This window comes from Ammospiza caudacuta, chromosome 2, assembly GCF_027887145.1.
Source record: "Ammospiza caudacuta isolate bAmmCau1 chromosome 2, bAmmCau1.pri, whole genome shotgun sequence".
In the NCBI taxonomy this organism is placed as follows: domain Eukaryota; kingdom Metazoa; phylum Chordata; class Aves; order Passeriformes; family Passerellidae; genus Ammospiza; species Ammospiza caudacuta.
Genome location: NC_080594.1, coordinates 13393930 through 13413343, shown reverse-complemented (window position 1 = coordinate 13413343; position 19414 = coordinate 13393930).

Below are 19414 nucleotides of genomic sequence, written 5' to 3'. Positions count from 1 at the left end.
CTTTAACCTTGATCGGCACATTCCCCACATGTGGGTATAAATTTGAAACTTATGAAATAGTTGTCTAAGGTATCTGAATATTGCCCAAGTGTTATTGAAATACCTTTGCTCATGAGAAATTCTGTTTTTCTACACCAGCAGAAAAAATTCAGGGAAGGTGTAGAAAGAGGACAAAGGAGACTTGACATAAAAGAGCAAAACAGTGCAAACAAAGGCTGTTGAAGAATCTGACAGCAGAATAAAATGGATGAAACCCTTGAGAGCTCCCTACATACAATTTGGAATACTGGGGCACATAGAGACAGTCTTTTATATTTTCTATTTTATTTTGCTACACAGAATTTAGATGTTTCTTGACTCTTTTAAGGTTGCCTCCTTGACTCTGATTCTTTTTCTTTTTTGAATATCCTCATACAAAATAAATATCAGGCTGCATTTCTCAGAAAGAAAACTCTACAGCCCATTCAAAGCCTTTCATTTGTTCATCTGCTTTAGACATTATTATAAATGTCTCTCTCCCATAGATATTTCCAATAGGGCAAACATCACCAGCAAGCTTAAGGAAACCCCAGTAATTAAATGTGAATAAACGTTGTCATCTTGCAGAAAGAGATCATTTAATTGAGTAGTCTGTACTCTTCTTGAAAGCATATTTCTTAGATATTGCTCTGAACTGGTATCAGAAGAGCCAGTGGTGTCATGATACTACAGCTATCAACTAACACTGGAAGGCTTGAGCACATTTTGCCAGCAAACTTTGACCAGCTGTAAGTAGGTGTAAGGTAGAGTTGAAATGAGTTAAGAAAGCTGAGACCAACAAGGAATTCTGCTTCTTTGCATGGTGTGAAGTTATTGGGAATCTAGAACCATTATTTTGATAGATACTATTGCTTCACACACAGCATCTTGCCTTTTGAGGAGTGGCGATGTCTTTGTGTTCAGTTTTTTGGAATGGAAGCTTCTAGTCCAGGAAAGGATAAAAACATGATTATCCTGAAAGGCCACCTGAAATGTTGAGACTGCAGAACTTGTGGCCTTAGGACAGATCCAAGTTATCCTCTCAGAGGAAGTTCACATGAGGTAAAATTCACTAGGATAATGACTAAATGTTTAGTTGCTTATTAAATAGGCCTTCATCCTGCTCAGTTGCATCATCTTTTACTTTTCTGCTATTTTGTGTGATTTAAACTCTTGGGATGTACTGGAAAATAGATTGTATGATTTCTTATGGCTATCCACACAACAAGTGAGAGAAAAAAGACTGTTATTTACTTTCACTTGAAGAGATTAGCAGAGTAGGTGATTGGCAGAATCCGCAACTGAATCAAGGAGTTCAGACATTTAAGAATGGACCTTCAAGGGAATTAACAGAAGGAAAAAATGGAGGCATTTGTAGGAGATGTTACTCCCAGGAGGGCACCGAATGTTTAGCTCGTGCTGTACTGGGGGCAAGGTGAGGCACTAAAGGAACAAAGATCTCAATCTGCTTGATTGCCAGCACTGGAGATAGAGATGGGAGATGGCTGCAACTTGACCTTGGGAAAGAAGGTTAAGAAGATCACAGAGTAGAAAATAGTGCTCTATTCAGAACTGTTGACCCACTATGCAACTTCATTATTTTCCTATATTTAAATACTTCAGGATTTGCTTCCTCCTGGAGAACTGGACATGAATTTAATTTTGTTTTCCCTGCTTGGCTAATTGTTTTGTAGGGGATTACATATGGGGGGAAAACAAAATACATTTTAAGCATACATATGTGTGTGTGTGTGTATGTAAGACTCGAGGTGCCTGCAGCTTTATTTTATAATGCATCTCTCTTGACCTTCTGTTTAATTAAGAATTAATTAATTAAAGTAGAGGTCAAAATTAAAAGCCACATAAGTACCTTCCCTCTTCTTTAGTACTCCATAGTGTTCTGCAAGAGTCCAATGCAAAAAAAGAACCTCAGACAAAACGAATTAAAAAAATAATTAATCACAACAATTCCAAAACAAACATCATCCAAAAAAATTCCCCAAAGAATGTTTATAATGTCTCCTTTATTCTGACTACAGCTGTGGATGATGCTCTCTAGTAGGAAGAAAATATTAGAGGGAAATAATAAAAGAAGCTCTGTAACTAGGAAGAAAATTCCTAGAGCTTTAATGAAATATCTGCTGGATAAGTGCTTTAATAACATTTTACAATTGGTTTACTTACTGAGAAACTGAACAGTGGAGTGGGGAACAAAGATAATTAGACTAAAATATTGCCTTCTTTCAAATTTTTGACAAAATTTTTTCATGTAAAAAAAAAAAAAAAGGAACGTCTATAAACAAGAATTTTTACTTTGCAAAGAAAGAAAAAGAAAGAACTGCCTTTGGTAAAAAAAACACTCTATCTGCACTTTCTCTATTTTAGCATAAGAGTGACCATCCAGGGTGGGAGGACTCTGCATCTGACTTGTTCCTAAGGGTATTTCAACACCCAGCTCACAACCTTCAGTTTCATTTTATGCTCTGAAATTATTTTTTGCTTAGCTAGTCTTGAAACTTTTCCATTTTGTATGGATAAATCTGCTTTAATTAGCTTCCCTTCTCAGTCAATAGAATCACCGCATTTCACATATAATCATGACCTCTAAGCTCTGCCTCGAACCTCTTTGAAAACCAGCCGTACTCCAGAGGAGCTGGGTGAAACCACCCACTTGCTGGGTGGCTGCACAGCAGTGCTGACTTGCCATTTGCATTTGGCTGTCATTCAGGAGGCTGTGTTTTGAGGAACCTGAACTCTTGCAACCTCGTGAATCAGATGGATAAGTGATTGAGGTGGATGCGCTCATTCACACGAGCTCCTTCTGCATTCAGCTCAGTGGGAACATCGTGCCTTGGCGTTTGCTCTTTGGGATAAATAGATTAGCTGGTTCACAGCCAAGAGCTGTGACCTTGTGTAGTACATGCAACCAAGATTTTCTTCTGATGAAACCCTGAAATGCTGTATTTGGTATTTGAATTATTTCTCGAGTCTTAGATACAAGATCTCTCTGTTTGAGGGATTTATGTTCTATTTGGTAGTGTGCTCTTGCTGTCACATTAAATAGCTAAAGCTAGGAATCCAATTCTTGCCTAAGCACTGAGAAGGTGGCCTGTTTACAGGACTGCAGAGGGCACAGATCTTTCCCTAAATTAATAGGGAACTGTTAGCGTTCAACACCTAAAGCTGTGTCCATCTGCTGAATTCCTGGAAGACACCTTTAGACTCGTACTATTGCACAAGCACAACCTCCAACATGGTTGTTGGAGTTTCTGGGACTGTAAAATAAAACTGTAAAAATGAAATATGCTGGATTAACTTTCCTTTACTGGTATTGATTAAAGTATTTTTTTTTATTTTTTTTTCAGAGGCTCAGTGTATTCTAACAGTTCTGTTGACATCTCTGAAGGTAGTTATTTCCCTGCATTCAGCCATCTAACTAGGACATCATATATGAGTATCTGCTTTTCAGAATAAACTGAATAGTTTATTCAGTGAGCATTCATACATACTGCATAGTATTTAGGAAGAATTTCGGATTTTTCTTTCTTCTCTTAGACTAATCTCTTACTTTGAATGACAGCTGGCCATTCAGGTAGCCTTTCAAAGTAAGTAAAAATTTCCTTTTCACGATCTTTTTTTTGTATATTTACTGTATAAAGAGGAGAGATATTTTAAAATATTGCTGTTCTGAAAGTTGGTTTGATGTTGTCTCAAAAGAATAAATCACAACAACCATTTGCTAGGAGTAAGAGTTTGCTATGGATTGGTAATGCTGAGACCTTAAAAAACAAAGTCAGAAAACTCTTTCTGGTTTCTCCTTCTTACATGGGAGCAAAGTGGTGTTTAAGTAATGCAGTTTGTCATCTTACTCCTTGTTTCTGCTTAACCTTATTCTAAGTGCTGAGTTGAGTATCAGTAACAGAAACATGTATTTGGGGTTATCTATGATGACAAATATTAAATTAGGAGCAGAGAAATTTCTCCAGAGTTTGAGCTTAACTAAAACCTACAGTAAAATTAAACTATTATATTGATATGTGGTGCATAAGTGTCACTTTTTTGTATTTCACAAGGTCTGTTCTTCATAAATGTGAACAATCAAGCCAATATTTTACAGCCTGTTGTGGTTAACTTGGAAAGGGTATTAGACAATTTTAAGAAATTTTAATTTCAGAGTATATTTAAAGAAAAAGAAGGGCAGCAGACTGGAATCTGGGCACAGCAATCTGTGCAGGCTTCATTTGGCTTTGAGGGCTCCTGAGTGTATTCTGCGACTGTGCCTGCCAATACCTAACCACTAGGGTGCAGATATGCAGCACAAACCGCAGTGGGGAGCACGAGCAAACGTGTCTTACCACTTCAAAAAGTGCTGCTTTCCTTAGATGCAACTAACACTTTGACTATATTTCACACTCTGCCAGTATTTATTAGTTCTCTAAAACCAAAACCTTCAGGCTTTCATTCTTTAAATTAATATTTGGAAAGCTTTCTGTTGTGTTCTTTACTTATTAACAAATTTCTAGAGTCCTCTTATTAATGCAATGATATAGAAAAGCTTTTAAAGCATCCATGCTTAAAGCAAAGGCATGAAAAGCCAAGTGCATTGAATGTGACCTCGTAAAACTGTTGTGTGACAATTCTGGTGTTACCAAGTCATGCTTGAGGCAGGACTGGTGTGTGTAACAGCATGAGTTGACAAGGGAGAATGGCTTCAAACTGGCAGAGAGAAGGTTTAGATTAGATATGAAGAAGAATTTCTTTACTGTGAGGGTGGTGAGGCCCTGGCACAGGTTGCCCAGAGAAGCTGTGGCTGCCCCATCCCTGGAAGTGCTCAAAGCCAGGCTGGATGGGGCTTGGAGCAACCTGGTCTGGTGGAAGGTGTCCCTGCCCATGGCAGAGGATTGGAACCAAATAATCTTGAAGGTCCCTTCCAAACAGGGCCATTTCATGGTTCTACAAGGAAGAGGATGCTGTTGCAGGTTTACTGGTAGAAGCTGGTCTAAGGATTTGAAAAATGGTCATTAGAAGCAGGAAGTGATTACTAACAAAACTCCCACCTACAGCCACAATTTTGCTCTGAATCACTGTTTCATACTAACAACTTTTTTTTTCATTAACACTAAAGCAAAAGAACTTTTTTTACTGCGGTACTTTAAAGATGAGGACATTTTATTTTGGGATGAAGAGCCATTATGGGTGCTATAGAACATTAAATTAGGTGACCATTTTGTGCATTGACAAGCCTGCAGATAGGAAACACATCTTTGCCATTTGTAATTTTATTAGAGGTAATAAACACTGTCACTGATGTCCAGCACTACTTCCACTACTATACATTTCTAGTATAAATAGGGCAATTGGTCTGCACTGTGGATGTGAAATAAATGCCCGGCCTTGAGATAAGAATACATATTTTCCTCAAATACTAATCCTTTCTAATTAAATTAGATTAATATTCTCTTCTGCAGTAAATTTCCCAAGCTGTTCCATTTTCCTTTTCATCCTGCAACACATCAGTTTCTATTTTAATGCATTCTTATTCCTTCTTCTTAAAAAAAGTTTTCATTTTTACAGACCACATCATTTGCTGCAATGCTCTTTTCAGCTCCAGCTCACGCACACTGAACCCAAAAAGAGCCTGCCTGCTGTTCCATAGACAGCCTGCCTTCATTGGACCTCTGGGTGCCATGCAGCCCTGAGTTTTCTCCTCACATGCTTTCTGTGAGGCTTTCTGCCACCTTGTCTTCTTGTCTTTTTAATAACACACAGCATTTGAAGCAGGAAAATTAAGAATTTTATAACTTTCCAAGGCTTGGTAACACCGCACTTCTGCTGGCTAAAGAAATACCCTAGAAAGTCAAGACATCCCTTTACATCTATTTTACCCCTTTTGCTCTCTCTGATTTGGACATGAAGCTTTTCTAAGTTATCTTTCAGTATGTTTATTACGTACTGTTTGTTTGTTCCTTGAGTGGGTCCACTTAGAAAGCCTGGCTTTTAATTTCCTTTCCTCTGTCTAAGAAAGGATCAGTCATCCAAAGGTTTTCTTTTCAGTGGTAATGTCTGGTGGTTTTTGTTTGTTCCTTTGTTTTGGTGGGAATTTGTTTTGGTTGGTTGGTTTTGTGGGGGATTTTTCCCCTTTTTCTCTTTCTGATCTTCTTGTGATCAGCAGGTTGAAGGAGGTGATTTTCCCCCTGTGCTGAGAGCCCACCTGCAGGGCTGCATCCAGCTCTGGGCTCCCAGCACAGCAAGGACAGGGACCTGCTGCAGCCAGCCCAGAGGAGGCACCAAGGGCATCAGAGGGGTGGAACAGCTCTGCTGGGAGAAATGGGATTGTTCTGACTGGAATAGAGAGGGTTTTTGGGAGACCTTAAAACCCCTCCCAGTACCTAAAGGTGGCTTTAAAATTAATCTGGAGAGGGACTATTTACAAGGGCCTGGAGTGACAGGGCAAGAGGGAATGGCTTCAAACTGAATGAGAGTAGATTAAGATTAGATATTAGGAAAAAAGTTCATTACAGTGAAGGTGATGATATTTTGGAACATGGTACCAAGAGAAGCTGTGAGTATCCCATCCCTGCAAGTATTCAAGGCCATGTTGGATGAAGTTCTGAGAAATGTGGTCAAATGGGAGGTGTCTCTGATCACAAATGTGTGGTAAGAAGTAATGAACTTTAACATTCCTACCAACACAAACTCCTTTGTGATTCTGTGCTCAGGGATTCTGTTCACTCCAAATCCTGCTGAAGGAACTGCTTTTCACATAGGTTTGATATTGGTGACTATCTTTTATTCCAAGGTGTTTGCATTTGAGTACTATTCACTAAATGGAGTAGTCTTGCCCTGGCACTGTAATGGCCTCCCTATTTTTTCTGAGATTACTATTATATCCATATATTAACAAATTACTTCATTATATGTATTTGGACTGTCAACAATTAGCCTGCTGAAAATTCCTCCCAAAAAAACAGGCAAATTACCTAAGGAATGTATCTGCTGGTGGTGATTTTGTTATCAAAATGAGACAAAAACCTGTTTATGGCCGTGCAATTGCTCAGTAATGAAACTAATGCAGTGTTTAAGGGTTTAAGCTGGAGTGTTCCATTGTGCGATCTTTTAATATTTGTCTTTTTTAAATGTCTCTCTTCCCCTGATGTTGGAAAGAAAATTGGAGTTTAAGATTTTCATCCCCTTGGTTGCTCCCAGCTGAATCAGTGATATCTCAGTGATGGTGCTATTAGTCCAGTGTAAGGGTTTAGCCTAAAACCACTCAAAGCTACCTCCAAAAGCCAAAATATTGTATGTTTTCTGGAGCAGTGAAATAATCAAAATTATAATCTAGAACTGTAACAGCAAAACCTAGAAATAGTAATGGAAAAGGTATATTAAAAATATTGTGAAGTTTAAACTGATCCTTAACTATTAGAACATTGAACAATGTTTTGTAGTGCAAGTCACAGTATTCTCTGCTTCCTGCAAAATATCTTTCCGTTTAATAATTACGCCCTGTAACTGAAAGACAAATGAGGTTATTTCATTGCAATTATGTCCATGTTTCTAATGTGCAAACAATTTTTCTTATTTCCTTCTTTTTCTCTTATGAAAAGTTGCAAGCTGTTGCTTTATATGTCACAAATATATTTGGAATTAATACCCATTGAAATAAAATATTTTTTCATTATTTTCCTTTGGATTTCCACAAATTAAGACAAAATCATTCTTCATTTGTATCTCTTGTTTTCACTGTTTTCTTTACACTTCTGCAAAATAAAATAATATGTGGATATCTAAAAGCATCAATAAATGAACAGCTCTTCTGGTCAGTCTTTGAGCTTTTCTAGTGGGGAGATATGTTTTCTCAGGGTGTAATTCCTGGTGAACTGAATATCTGCCATGTGTCTGTATGAGGGAACAGTTAAAAATCCCACAATTATAAAAAACAAACAAATGGAAGAATACATACAAAAGCTATAACAAAACCCAAACAACAACAACAACAAACCAAATCAAACAAACAAAATCCCCAAAAAATCTCAAAAAACGCCCAAAAACCACAACCAACCAGCCAACAAACCAACCAAAAAAACCCCACCAGCAACAAAAAAATAAGCAAACTATGGAAACCCAGGGCACCAGGAATATTTCTCTGTCTGCTCTGGAGTGCCCTGACCCCCATGGGAGCACTGACTTTGACCTCATTAATGGAGAAAGTTTCCTAGACTTCAAGATAGAAAAGAATCCAGAAAAGTGTGAAATAGATTATAGAGAGCAGTGTAGGTGTATCACTTGGTGAGAAATTTAGGTTTTGGGATTTTTAGTATGTTGTGGATGGAAGCAAGATGGAGGGCACAGGGTGTTGTCCTGGGTTTCTTCTTCATACTTCTTCTTCCTTCTTCTTCATGGGTTTGGGTGGCATTTTGTAATTGGGCATTGAGGGCCCTTTGGGATCAGTTATTGGGTTAAAAGGGAAAATAATCTAGGTGTCAGCTCTTAATTGGATAGTTTAGTCTCAAAAGACCTTGTAACAAGAGATTGTTGGCCATTTTGTGCCTTCTAATGAAAAACTGCCGAACTCACAGTAGTGAGACTGTTTTACTGATAAGAAATAATAAACACTTGAGTCCAAACACAAATTACTGTCTCAAGTGCCTTCAATCCAGACCCAGAGAAACTGATGATTGGTACTGCCACAGCAAGCCAACAATTACGTGGGAATCCATGTGTTTCATGGAGTTGGTGGTCGGAGACAGGGACAACACACACACCTCAGAGCTCCATGCAACAGCAGCATGTTTTATTGCTCAAAACCCTCTTTTATAACAGGGAGTTCAAGACTCCTGGGTCTAGACAGCTCATTGGTCTGATTCTCACATAGCTCAGCTCCTGGAACAGTGAAATGTCTGCAGCCCATGCATCCTGGGCAAATCCCTGTGTAGGTTTGAATCCAACCTATCCCTGCCCCATCTGAGGACCTGTTTTATCTCTAGGCTGACCGAGGTTGAAGGTCTGACATGATTTGGCAGCTACAAGCGAGCTGTAACTGTGACAACCAATGAACCAAAAGAAAACTAGGGAAAGATATTCACAGAAAGATCTATTTCACTATGTCTTTCTAAATTCTTCTGCCCCACTAAAAGTATGTGTGTGTTGGCATAGTTTGGAAAAGTTCACACGTAGATTACCCTGACAAATAAATGTGCTTAGGGCAGAAAGTTTCTAATGGAAAAGTTTTGTGGAAGAGCTCAGGTGCTTGGCATTGAGCCCTTCCAATCTTTCTGTTACCCCCTTTTATAGTTAAAGATTTTATCCATACAAATCCTTGGAAGCCATATTTGAGAAGACAGTGGAGGCAAGTGTAGCCAGCATTTCTTATTTCCCTACATTGTCTTGAATGGATCTATATGGAATATATAGACATACTGAGCAACCGTATTGGCAAATGTAGAAATATTCTAAATGTAGATTTTTTTTTTCAAATTGTCTAAATTAAAAGAAAAAAAAAAGTTTTTTTTATTGTGGTATTTTGATGTTCAACTTCCAACTCCTATAATGAGTTTTCAAACACCTAAAGGAAACAAGACACCTCATGCCCATAGATGAAAAAAAATTAGGTAAAATTCAGTTTTGTAATAGAGGAATAATTTAATTTTATTCATTTTCCCTGACTTCACTTCAGTTTTTTTGTTCTAGTTACAAATTGGGATAATCCCAGTAAATTATTTGGCACTACTCTTTGACATATATTTGTTTGTATGCTTTGTTATAGATGTCTTTTATTCTCTGCCTCTCTATATAAATATATCTCCCACTTTTTTTTATAATATTAATTATATTGATTTTTGTTATGAAATGCCTCATACAGAGATATCTTAAGCAAGATATGTGATCCAGGATTTTCTTTATTATTTAGATTAGATTTGTATATTTTTCTTTCGTGATCCTAAATTAATTTCAAATAGTTTCTGCCTTTTCATGTCAAATTTCATGTTGTTTCTTTATGTATTTCCTTCTGATCATGTTGCAATTGCATGTTACTGACATTTATTTATTCCCTTAATTAGAATTTTTTACCTCTGCTTAGGATCTATCCCTATGCATCCACTTAAAAGAAGCTGTGGCTTCCTGACAGGGAAAGGACAAATGTTTCTTTGAATTCTGAAAACAACAAAATCTCTCTAAGAGTAACTTCCACTTGAAGTTTAGATGAGTGACTTAAGAATACAGAAATATTACTGTTGAGTGCAGTTGTTGGTGTGGCTACAATGTCAGGCCATGTTTGTTAGGAGGACACTGTAATGTTTTTCATTTTTTCTTAAGCAAAATATGATTGGAATTTTGAGATTTCACTGTGATTATTTCTGTGGTAGATCACTGGTTTTGTTCATGTATCAATGCCATCAACAGAGAATTACACCTTTCTCCCTTTTATGCCACTTCTTTTGCTTGTGGCTCTGTTAACAATTTACAGAATTGATTTGAGTTGAATTTTCCCTTTTAAAAATAACCAAATATTTAAATTCAATTTAAACTGATTTCCTGATCTACTTTGTCTTTCTTTAGTTATCAGATTAAAGCTTTTACTTGCACAAAGAAAATAAAAGTGTAGCTGTCCATGCAGAGGGGTTGAAATTAGAGGATTTTTAAGGTTCCCCCAACACAAACCATTGTATGATTCTGTGATAAGAACCAGATAGAGAGGATAAAAGAAGTAGAGGGAGGCAAAGTGCCTTTAAAACATGTCAACACATTTTTAAAGACTTTCTATATTGGAGAAATATCATCATTCAGACATTCCTGCTTCATGCTGCCCTTTCAGCGTTATTTTGATCCAAGCACTGTGATTTTAGTAGGTTGTCTTAATATAAGTGTGTAACATAGAATTTCACTGTTGTGATTCATATATTGAAAATTTGTTGCTAGTAGTCCTGGACTGGAGTTTTGTGTTGCTTTTTATGTGCTCCCAGACTGTAAGGAACTGCCAGCTGACATTTTCACCATTCAAGAAATAAATAATCCATTACAAATGGGTTCATAAATGATGATTCAAGATACAGTCACCAAAACTGTTGGGGTTTAAATACCTTTAAAGTCTGGTGCAACTGGAAAGCTAAAAACCTCAGTAGAAAACTAAAAACCTTACTGTGAATCTAAAGTTTAGATTGTTAAGTGGCTAAAATGCCCACACTCACTTCTCTCAAAAGGGATTACCAACTATTGGAAAGTTTGCCTATAACTTCCAACATCATTCTTCAAACTTCTTCATATAGGTTTTTAATGCAATTCCTCACCTCATGCTTGAGAAACAAATCTATTTCTACAAGATATAATGTGTAATGCCTTTTGTAGCTAAAAATGGAACTAAAGATAGTTTAGATAGAGGGGTGGGAGAGCTAATTTGTAGTCAGAAACCAAGAAATACGTGAAAAGTCTGTGTTGCAAACTCATATATTGATTCTGCCATGCAGATCAACTTGGCAGCTGGGATGTCTTGGAGAAATGTTTAGGTGGCTGATACAGAGGTATTTATAATGCATATGGTAACAATAAAAACTTAGAAAGAAAATTTAAATAACTTGCATTGTGGTCCATTTATTTCATTGCCATCTTCTGTACCACATACTGAATAAGCATCACCAGAAGTTCTGATACTAAAAAGCCAAAATTATATTAATGTATATACATTGTCCTTTTGGGCCTTTAAAACCTAAAAATTTAATATGCAGGTACTCATTATTTATTCCAATAAGAAAGGCACTCAGAGACCATAATTATCCAATGAAGGTGGAAATATAGTGCAACTCTCTGTGGATTGCATTCTCAGTACTAGTGAGACAAATAGTTAGTGAATGTTAAATGGCAATGAAACAAATATATAAAGCTGGATTAGATTACCCCAAAGCCCCTTAATCCTTTTCCTGTCTTAGCATCCTTTCCAGGTGACTCAGGAATAATTCCTTAATTTTGTTCTTCCTCCTAATTTGGCCATTAATCAATATTTTAGTATAAAAACTGGGGAAGTTTCTGTGTTGCAAGCTAACAAGAAAAAAAGGAAATGTGTCATGAATTCACAAAACACTCTGTAACTGCTCTCTCTGAGTCAAGTGGAACTCAGTCTGTAGCTCCAATGACTGCTGTATGACTTAGATAATAATCAACAAGAAGAATATTTTAATTTTTGCTATCACCATGATTTTCATAAATCAGTTATTTTTCAAGACAAAGAGGTTTAAAATTATCTGCTATTAGCTATACTCCTCAAGAGAATATTTGTTACATATACTGGCAGAAAAATAAAGACCCACACAGAAACTTCGAAGGCATCACATTTAAGTTGGCAAAGGAATATTTGAAGCTGAAATACAATGAAATTTCTGGTGTTTATCTTTAGGTCACACCTGGGAATAATATTCTATGCCTTTTCATATGTTTGGAAACATATGAAATCCCCCCAGAAAAGGTCACAGTTTCTAAATGGTTTGCAGCTATTCAGGGCAGAACACAAATCCAGCAGTGAGGAGTTTCAGCGGGATGCTGAGTGGACGAGACACAGGATGGAGATGAAATCTAGTGCCAGTAAACACAAATTAATGCTTGTGGACAAAACTGCCCTATTTGCTTTGATAGGCTTCAAATTAGCCAGTCAGGAAAATTATCTCAGTCAGAGGTGATAAATTCTATGAAAACATGAACTCAATATTCAGCTACCGGCAAGGAAAAAAACACCTAAATCAAATAAATAGGGAAGGTAAGCAGGAAATAATGGAGCACAGCAAAATGCCTCACTTGAGGTCTTTGTTGTACCTGTATCTTTGAGGCTGATGGCACTGCTGTTCACCCTCCTGTGCTGATTTTGGCTGGGGCAGAGTTAATTTTCTTCCCAGTGGCTGTTGTGGGGTGGAACAAACAAGGTGAACACAGGGGTGATAATACAGAGATGGTTTTGTTGTTGCTGAGCAGGGGGCAATGGAGCCAAAGCCTTTTCTGCTTTTCACACTGCCACACTGGGGAAGGTGCATGGGAGCTTGGGAGGAGACACAGCCAGGACAGGTGACCCAAACTGACCCAAGGGATATTCCATACCACGAGGCATCATGCTCAGTATAGAAAGCTGGGAGGAGAAAAAGAAGGAAAATGGGGAATGATTGGAGTGATGACATTTGTCATCCCAGTTGATCAATTATGTGCAATAGGGCCCTGCTCTCCTCTCTGCATTCAGGGGATGCTGAATGTCTGCCTGCCCTTGGGAAGGAGTGAATTAGTTCCTTGTTTTGATTTGCTTGTATGGGTGGCTTTTATTTTCCCTATTAAACTGTGTTTATCTCAACCAATGTGTTTTCCAGCTTCCATCCTTCCAGTTTTCACCCTGATCCCACTTGGGGGGGAGTGGGTGGGTGGCTGTGTGGGGCTTGACATCTCCTCAATGGCAAAAACAAAATGGGCAGGGAAAGTAAGAAAGGATGAAGATAAATATATGGAATGATTTCACTACACCAATGGGATTAAGTAGACCATTACATTAAATGGACAGAAATATGAATCAACAGGGACTGTTCTGTTAGCACAGAAGACAGAGCAGTGAGAATGCTGTTAGTCTGAGGGCACAGTAGCAATCCCTGATCACATATTTTCATGCTTTTGCTTGTTTGACTTTGCTTTTCTCTCAGTTTCTGTTCATCTTCACTGGTATATTTTCCCCCTTTCACCCCTCCTTCATAAGAGCAAAGTCTATTTGGACAAGCCATAAAAGAGAAGATGTAGAGGATTCAAAATGGGAAAGATGTTCACATGGATACATAGGAGGCTCATTTCTCACTAGGGAGGAAGGGGGGAGACTCCCCTGGCTAGTGCTGGTCTGTGTAAGGTGGTAAAATACATGTGCTGTATGTGTACAGGGTTAGTAAGCTGTAAGAATTATAAGACAGAAGTTTTTAAGCAGATGCAAATGGGTTACAGATGAGGAGGCAGTCAGCCTACAGTAGGTAGAAAAGGCAGAAGAGACCTGGTGAATCCTGGGGGAAACAGATGAACCAAGAAGGCAAAAAGTCAGGAAGAATTCTGGAGTAAGAAGTGAAAAAGGGGAAAGTAGTTAATATATAGTGTTAAAATATCTGCCTGTTAAACATAGGAGAGGAAAGAATGATGAGTCAGCTTGGTAAATTGAGGAGATGTGAGGATGCAGGTTAGTGGGAAAGAGTGATAAGGATGCCAGAGTAATAAGGAAGCTATTGATTCTTCTTTTTCCTGCCTGTCCTTTTCCTTCTTCTTTTGGATGTTAGATGATAGCAGTATTCACACAATCAGCTGAAGGCTCAGGGGTCTGTGTGGTATTGACAGAAAAAAACAAGTTTTTTCCAGGAGCCACATTACACAGTCCTTCCTGGGCAGCAGGAAGGAATCTCACAAAGTACTTGGTCCTCTCAGGAATAAAACAAAGTAGTTTTCCTCCTTGCTGCTCACTTTTGGTCAGTTGGATAGACCTTCTGTTTAACCTCATGCTTTTAAGGCTTTTAAATTTGGTTAGCAAAGAGTTTGAAATGCATCAGTGACTTCAGGACACTGAATAAGAGCTAGTTTGGTAAATTAATCTGATACAAATAAAAGATAAATTCTTTTCTAGACCTGCCTTTGGTCTTTATGTTCATCATAGCTGGAGATCACCCTTAAAATCAGCTAAAACTGTGATTCATTACAGTGGAAATTTAATAATGAATGTAACCCAAAAGTGGTTGCAAATAACCCAGTCAATGTTGCACAAGTTTTCCAATCTCCATACAGTATTCAGGGATGAATATTTTCACATGACACGACAAGATGGCAAGTTGTCCAAGTGTATTCTCTTGAATTATTTTGTTTTACAGAGAAAAAATGATATCAGGAGTTGGTATTGTTATTTCTGAGCATAATTGCAGGCTGTGACTTTGGGTATGCTTTATTTATTTTTTAAGGCATGGCCTTATCAAAAGTGCAATTCAGAATTGATGGCATAGAAGAATAGTGCAATCATGTAACACTATAGTATTGTTCAAAAGAAACTTTTCTCCAAAGCTTAACCCTCCTCCCTCAAAAAGTAGTATTGAACTCTCACACTCCTACTCAAGAAAAGCAGTCAGCATTTTTCTCCATATATTGCAAATTACTTTAAAAATCTCTCCTCTCTTATTCCCTTTTTCTCTCTACTGTCAATCATAAAATGAAATGTACCAGAATCACTTAAAAACAAAAAAAAAAAAAAAAAAAACCAAAAAAAACCAACCCCCAAAGAAACCTATGGAACTTAACCCTGATTTTCCTTAACTCTTATTCCAGTGTAAAAGTAATGTGATTTTGGTAGCAGGATTCTTGATACACATTCTCTGAAAAATAGTACAAAACCTGTAAAGTGTTAAAGTATTTTCCAGATGTTTAAAAGTAACCTTGAACCATTCATAATGGAGGGAAAAGCTGAAGGTAGGCTTTTAAAAATACTTTATGATAGAGCTTGGTGAAATGTGAATCATTCTTTAAAATCAATATTTCTATTGAACTACTATTCAAAAAAAAAATAGCATTTTGGCAATTATTGATTTAGAATGGTCTGTTCTCAGATTAACTATATATGTTAGCAGCTGGGATGATTGAGAAATTTGAAAATTAAAAGAAAATAACATTCAAAAAAGAGAATTTTACCATTTGAGTTCATTGAAATATATGAGACTAATTATAATTTGGAAAAAATATTAACTTTCCCTTGTATTAGCAACTGTTCAGTAAGTTAAGAATATTTCATAAAGCCCTTAAACCTAACAATGGACAAGAATTTTTCACAGATTATGTGGTATCGCTATTCAGAAAAGGTTTAAACTCCAAACTTGTATCAAAATGTTGCCAGAGGAGGTCTTTGGAAACATGTGATTATTATTATCCTATTTTACAAGTTGCATAAGTACATTTCATTAATAACCGTCTTGATTATTATTTGCCATAGTTTAATGTCAGAATTTGACTTCATAAAATAGACTTTTAATAGGAATTTTTAATGTAATAGAGTAAAGGAATTAATATATATAATTTGTTTATAATTCTGTGTGTTACATAAAATCTAGATGACTAAAAAAGTTGTGCATAGTATTTTATAAGTGTGAATATATCTCCAGCAAGCTAAGAGTGTAATATCTTCTTTAGATCTGTTTTTTTATGTGTTTTCACATTCGAGGTGGTCACCTACAGTGCACAAGGACAAAAGGTATTTACTTCAAGACTGTGGGAAGTAGTTAGATCTTCTCTGGTTTTGTGTTTGAATACCTATAAAGTACAGAAATATGCAGGTATGCATGTGCAATTCATCTAGGAATATTGAACAAGTCAAAAATGCTACAATTTTATATTATTTATGAGCCACAATCAGCAGTAAGAATTAGTGCTGATTTAACACTTGTGTCTGTTTTGTAGTTTAATCTAGGGCTGGCTTTCAGGTGTATTCTCTCAGTCAATGCTTTGGGGAAGTGATTTAGTATGTTCAGCTGTGGGACTGGGAATGGAGAAAAATGATTCTGGGTGAGAAGGGAGAAGATGCTACACAAGGCTTGGGTCCTGAATTGGACTAGAGCAAGGGACTTAGAATTACAGGGGGCTGGACAAATTTCTTTGTCCTGTCAGTAAATATCAGTGAAAACTACTGGCAAAACACAGACTTCATTCTCCTCTACTTATGGTACCTCTGGAAGTTACCTGTGAAACCGGTACCTGTGGAACCTTCTCCTGCAGGTTCCCAGGATTGTTCAAGGTCAAATATGCCTAGGACTCCACTCTTGATCCATCATGCTGGAATTTGCGTGGTATGTCCTGTGGGTTTGATTGGACTTCTTGTCTACAATTTTATTTTCTCTTATTTGCAGAAAATCTAGGGGGAAAAAAAGGAAAAAGAAAAAATAAGTATGTTTTTCTGTATTTAAGGTTCTGCAATAATATTTGTTAAAAGGAAGCATAAATTAAGTCTGGAAGGATTCATGATACTACTATTTTTAAAAGTAATTTGTTATGTAATGCTTTTTTTAAATACAGAGCCTTTTATATTGCTTAAGAAGGTATGATGAACTTTGCATTTCATTAGTCACCCTGGCTACATCAGTTTATATATAGGTTTTCAAAAGAGGCTAAACTGAAATGTTAATATAAATGTTATGAAAAAGCCAAGCTTTTCAGCAAACATTTTTCTGTCATTTTGATAAGCTGAATTTTCTAATTATGTGTTGCTCTTAAACAAGTTAACTTTTCCCTTAATCTTTTAATAAGGATCTCACTTTATAGTCTAACCTGAAAGAAATTTCACCTGAATAATTACAAAAGAATTTTCAATCAACTAAAAGAGAGAGTGGTTGACTGTGCTGTCCTTTTAAACCTAGATACAGATCTATAAACAGTTTCAGTCTGAAGGCACAGTCCTTTTTTGTCTGCAATGTTTGCCCTTCATTTGATATTGTACTAGTGTACCACATCCTGGTTTGGGGTGAAAACAGATAATGTCCAATGAAATCAGGAATTTTAGCTTCTGCAATGGTCTGATTAGCATGCTCATGGAAAAGCCTGAACCAATTTTCAGCAACTCTCTTTTTCCTTGCAGTCACCATATCCTAATGTAAGTGATGAAAACACAGCAATAGAATAATTAATTTCTAACCAGAAAGTTGAAACAAGCTTTCACATCTGGAGGAACTATAGATTTCTTTACCAGTTAATGAATGTAACTGACCATGTCTAATTTGAAAGGTACAAAAAGAGTGGACCTTCAGGTATGAAAAGTAGCACCACATTTTCCCCCTTCTAGTCTTATACATTTCCTCTAAACTTTTTCACATTTATGTATTTTTAACATAGGGTCTCAAAAGACTAATCAGCTGAGACCTGTCCTAAAATCAAACATATTTACCTAATCTTTGATACTTTGACACTTGTTGTAACAGTTAGAGACCTAATGATGCTTTATTTGGTTTTGTCATCTTAAAAATCAGATATATTGGTGATGGCTAAGCATTTTGCAACAGTTCAAAATACATCAGAACACCAAGGTGATAAATGAGCATAGAAAGCTGGAAAAGGGACCTTTAAGATCATCAAGTCCAACCAACCACTGTCATTTCCACCACTAAAGCATTTCCCCAAGTTCCACATCTAGACAATTTCTGAATATTTCCAAGAATGGTGATTCCACCATTTCCCTTGGCACCTAATTCCAATGCTTGATCCCTGTTTCAGTGAAGAAATTTTCCTTAATACTCTCTCCATTTCACTAGTGATGGTGTTCACAGGGGTCACATCTGGAGGGAAGAGATGAGGATTTGACTCCATGTTTCAGAAAGATTATTTTTTATTTTATTATATATATTACATTAAAACTATACTAAAATAATAGAGGAAAGGATTTCATCAGAAGGCTAGATAAGAATAGAATAAGAAGGAATGATAACAAAGGTTTGTGGCTCAGTCTCTGTGTCTGAGCCAGCTGACTGTGATTGGCCATTAATTACAAACATTCAAGATGGGCCAATCCCAGATCCACCTGTTGCATTCCACAGCAGCAGATAATCAATGTTTACATTTTGTTCCTGAGGCCTCTCAGCTTCTCAGGAGAAAAAATCCTAAAGAAAGGATTTTTCATAAAAGACATCTGTGACATAACTCTCCTCTGGCAACTTAAGGCCATTTCGTCTTGTACAGCCTCTTGCTCCTTGGGAGCAGAGCTCAACCCTCACCCTACTGCAACCTCCTTTCAGGAGTTGTGATAAGTGAGTGACAACATCCCTCCTAAGCCTGTTTTATTCCAGCTGAGCCACCCCAGCTCCCTCAGCTGCTCCTCACCAGCCTTTTGCTCCAGACCCTTCCCCAGCTCCATTGTGCTTCTCCGGTAGGCTTTTAAAATACTTTATGATGGAGCCCCTCAATGTCCTTTCTCTCTTGAGGGGCCGAGATCTGGACACAGGATTCAAGGTGTGGCCTCCCGTGTCCATTACAGGGGACAATCCCTGCCCTGGTCCTTGGGTCACACCACTGCAGATCCAGGCCAGGTGCCCCTGGCCTTCTTGGCCACCTGGGCACAGCCTGGCTCCTGTTCAGCTGCTGTTGACCAAGGTCCCCAGGACTTTTACTTCTTGGCAGCATTCCAGCCACTCTGGAAAGTGCAGGGGGGATCCAAGTGCAGAACCCAGCCCTTGGCCTTGTTGGCCAACCTCAGCCCACTGACCTCAGCCCATTGATCCAGCCTTTCCACATTCCCCTCAGAGCCTTCCTACCCTCCAGCAGATCAACACTCACACCCAAGTTGGTGTCATCTGCAATTGACGGGAGATGCTCTTGATCCCTTCATTCAAGTTGTTGATAAAAATATTAAACATTTTTGTCCTAATATTGAGTGCTGGGGAAT